Here is a 4555-nt window from a genome sequence, read left to right as displayed (position 1 = left end):
AGCAAAATTAAGATGAAACGACAGACACATTAAATCTTTGAGACTTACTATGATGCTACGGGCTACCTCACTGCATGTTTAATTACGGGGTGGCAGAGTTCCATCCTGAAGCTATTTATGGTATGACATGGTGTTTATAAAGAACGTGTGTTATCTGTCATTATTTAAAAGCGAAACAGCCAGTGAATACTCAAATGACAATGTGCTCCTCTCGGACTGAGATGAAGTATCCAGACGTCTGGTGTCTCTGACTTCCGTGTCCTTTACACGTGTGAAAATATTAGCTTTTGACGGCAAAAATTAAAAGTTTACCTGCAGTTACAATATCAGCTATTCTGAAGGTAGTAAATATCACTAAGAGTTAAAAATAGTTTTTCATTATCACGCAGTATTATCACATACACTGAAGAGCCAAAGAAACTGGTACACCTGCATAATGTCGTGTAGGGCCTCAGCGATCACGCGAAGTGCCGCAACACGAGGTGGCATGGACTCGACTAATGTCTGAAGTAGTGCTGGAGGGAACTGATTACATGAATTCTGCAGGGCTGTCCATAAATCTGTAAAAGTACGTGGGGGTGGAGATCTCTTCTGACAGCACGTTGCAAGGCATCCTAATAACTCAATAATATTCATGTCTGCTTAGTTTGGTGTCCAGCGGAAGAGCAGAATTGTTTAAACTCAGAAGAGTGCTCCTGGAGCCACTCTAGAGAAATTCTGGCCGTGTGGGGTGTCGCATTGTCTTGCTGGAATTGCCCAAGTTCGTCGGAATGCACAATGGACATGAATGGATGCAGGTGATCAGACAAGATGCTTACGTATGCGTCACCTGTCAGAGTCGTATCTAGACGTATCGGAGGTCCCAAATCACTCCAACTGCACACGCTCCACACTATTACAAAGCCTCCATCAGCTTGAGCAGTTCCCTGCTGACATGCAAGGTCCATGGATGCAGGAGGTTGTCTCAGTACCCGTACACGTCCATCCGCTCGATACAATTTGAAACGAGACTCGACCGCCCAGGTAAAATGTTTCCAGTCATCTACACTCCACTGTCGATGTTGACGACCCCAGGAGAGGCGTAAACCTATGTGTCGTGCAGTCATCAAGTGAACACGAATGGGCCTTCGGCTCCGAAAGCCCATATCGATGATTTTTCGTTGAATGATTCGCATACTGACACTTGTTGATTGCCCAGCACTGAAATATGCAGAAATTTGCGTAAGGATTGCACTTCTGTCACGTTGAAGGATTCTCTCAAGTTGTCGTTGGTCCCGATCTTGCAGGATCTTGTTCCGGCCACTGCGAAATCGGATATTCATGTTTTACCGGATTCCTGATATTCACGGTACACTCGTGAAATGGTGGCACGGGAAAATCCCTACTACATCCCTACTTCCGAGATGCTGTGTCCCACCGCTCGTGGGCCGACTATGACACCACGTTCAGATTCACTTAAATCTTGTTAACCTGCCATTATAGCAGCAGTAACCGGTCTAACAACTGCGCCAGACACTTTTTGTCTTATATTGGTTTATCCGACCGAAGTGTCGTATTCTACCTGTTTACATATCTTTGTATTTGAACACACATGCCTATACCAGTTTCTTTGGCGCTTCAGTGAAAGAACAAATTATAAAAGATATATATTCTTGTGATCCCTTGAACCATTTATTGTCTCCACATTATAAGAACAAAAAAACATGTTGTCCAAAAAGTTACTCTTATTAAATCTCATGCCTCTAGAACGTTAGCGAAATGACGTAAGCAAAGTGAAATAACGAAATTTGAAAAATAGTTAAACTGAAACGCTTCAGTGTAAGAACAAATTATAAAAGATATATATTCTTGTGATCCCTTGAACCATTTATTGTCTCCACATTATAAGAACAAAAAAACATGTTGTCCAAAAAGTTACTCTTATTAAATCTCATGCCTCTAGAACGTTAGCGAAATGACGTAAGCAAAGTGAAATAACGAAATTTGAAAAATAGTTAAACTGAAACGCTTCAGTGTAAGAACAAATTATAAAATATATATATTCTTGTAATCCCTAGAACCATTTATTGTTTCCACATTATAAGAACAAAAAACCGCATTGTCCAAAAAGTTACTCTTATTAAATCTCATACCTCTAGAACGTTAGCGAAATGATGTAAGCAAAATGAAATAACGAAGTTTGACAGGTAGTTAAACTGAACTGTTGTGACGTGGTAAATGTTACGTTTATCGAATACAAGGCACAAGAACAGTACACACACAGCAAAAATCCATTGTTCAGACCCAAGTCCAGATGAAGTTGTCGGTAAACACAACGCGAAGGTCCTGTCAGCTCAATAATCCGTAGGGAGTTATTGGGATAAGCAAGAATCGTCATCCGTGAAGCGGCCAGAGTGTAGGCACATAGCATCTAGCGACCAGAACCATCGAGTCTGCTTGTACCTATCTGTGCGGGCCCATGTGTGCTGCCCTGTGGCCCTCCGCAGAGCCAAGGTGTGTGTCCACTAGAACTGGGTCGTTCACGCATTGAAGGTACCCAAAGGGACGCTTCACTAAACTGACAGAGGAGAGGCCATTCCCCAATCCCTTCAGGTCGACCTCGTTCCCCCTCGGTCTCGTTCCGTCGGTCTTGTTCTATCCCGGGTGGTCACAAGTTCCTAGTTCCAGCTCCAGCGTTTTTTCGTTCAGTTATACCTTGACCACTCACATTAACGTGACCACCTGTCAAATGCCTGAATAACTCCCATTTGCAACGTGGACGTGCAGGAAGAGTGTCATGAGGTTCTAGAAATACCGACAGGGATGTAGAGCCGTGCCAACTTGAATGCCCCGACCAGCTGTGCTAAGTTTTGCCGGTTCCATGATGCGAAGAGCCCGATCGAGTTGGTGCCACAGATTCTCAGTTGGGTTTACATCCTGGGAGTATGGTGGGCTGGGGAGTGCGGTAAACTCATCCTGGTGCTCTTTGAAACACGTAGTTTACTGTGGACTGTGTAACACGTTGCATTGTCATGCTGGTGGATGCCGTCGTGGCAAGGAGAAACAAAGTGCACATATGGGGTTCCCAAGTATAGATGCATTCTTGTATCGATCCGTTGTGCCTTCTAGAATGACGAGGGGATAACAGTAACACATTTCACAGATCACAACGCTCCCTCCTCTGGCCAGGACCCTTCCGACGATTATTGTAGGGCCGTTCACACCATAGGCCGTCTGTCTGACAGAGCATAAAACCTCATGTATCTAAAGATGCCTCCTGTGGCCACTCATTGGACGCCCAGTTGCGCTACTGGGGTGCAGATTCCAACCTTCGTCGACAATGAACAGCAGTCAGCATGGGTGCATGGACCAGGCGCCTGCTGCGGACGCCGATAAGCAGCCACGTCTGCTGAAGAGTCGTTGAGGAGACACTATTAGTAGTTCCGTGGTTCATCTGAGCAATCAACTGCTCAACAGGTGCACGTCTATCAGCCCGCGTGTATCTCCGGAGCAAGTCAAATACCTCGGTGTCTGGCTGGACCGGAAATTACTTGGGGGAGGGGGAGGGGGCACATATAACACATGACCAACCGAGCAAGCGCGAGGCTCAAACAGCTCTACCCTATGCTCAACAGGCGTAGCACACTGAACAGAAGGGTGTCGAGGTCCATGTACATGACACTTATTCGACCCCTGAGGACGTACGCAGCTCCTGTCTGGGGATACGCTGCACCCACACGCCTGCGCACTCTGCAGCTCATACAAAACAAAGTACTCAAAATCATAAGCAATGCTCCACGATATACACGCATCGTGGACCTTCACCGGGAATACCGACTTGAGACTCTCGCGGAGGTAATCCACAAACTCACCACAAGACTATACAGAAACTCCAGACATTCGCAGAACCCGTTTATTCTGAATCTGGGGAACTACGACCACAACCATAGATGGAAACATAAAAGATCAAAAGACATACTTGTAAGGACCTAACATCTATGGCCAAGTACACGCAAACACAACGGTACAGGTGAGCCCCTGTTAATCAGACGCCATTACTGGATATCCAGCTGGAACACACTTGACGAATAACTGGCACGACGCAGGGAAGCCGTACCGTACACTGCATGCAGACAAGCTCCACCTCCCCCCCCCCGCCCCCCCCCCCACACACACAGTGAGATGATCTATGGCCGATCTCCCACTACTATATAACGATCTTGACTGTTCCAGGAATGCAGCAGCTACAGCAAACTGGGATACATGGCCATCGCTTGCCACGGTAATGATGCATGATACCCATACTAACAAACCCAACCTTGCATGAACTATCGCAGCTAGTAAGCCACTACTGCTCTTACTACCCATCCCACTGTCGCAGAGGTTTCTTTCCCACGGCACGAGCCTTGGCACTTTTTCCCCTCATTCGCGTTTCGTCCACTATCTATCACCTGACGAACCGTGTTAATGCGTAGTCTTACCCAGACGCACGGATAACATCACAGCCCAGCATCCTGTGATCCACCTGTTAGATAACTAACATGTTGACGGAGGTGACAGTAGAACTTTTGGTCTG

The sequence above is a fragment of the Schistocerca cancellata genome, chromosome 9 (assembly GCF_023864275.1).
Source record: "Schistocerca cancellata isolate TAMUIC-IGC-003103 chromosome 9, iqSchCanc2.1, whole genome shotgun sequence".
NCBI classification, from domain to species: Eukaryota; Metazoa; Arthropoda; class Insecta; order Orthoptera; family Acrididae; genus Schistocerca; species Schistocerca cancellata.
The sequence above is the reverse complement of the archived record's forward strand: the minus strand, read 5'-3'. Positions refer to the sequence as shown.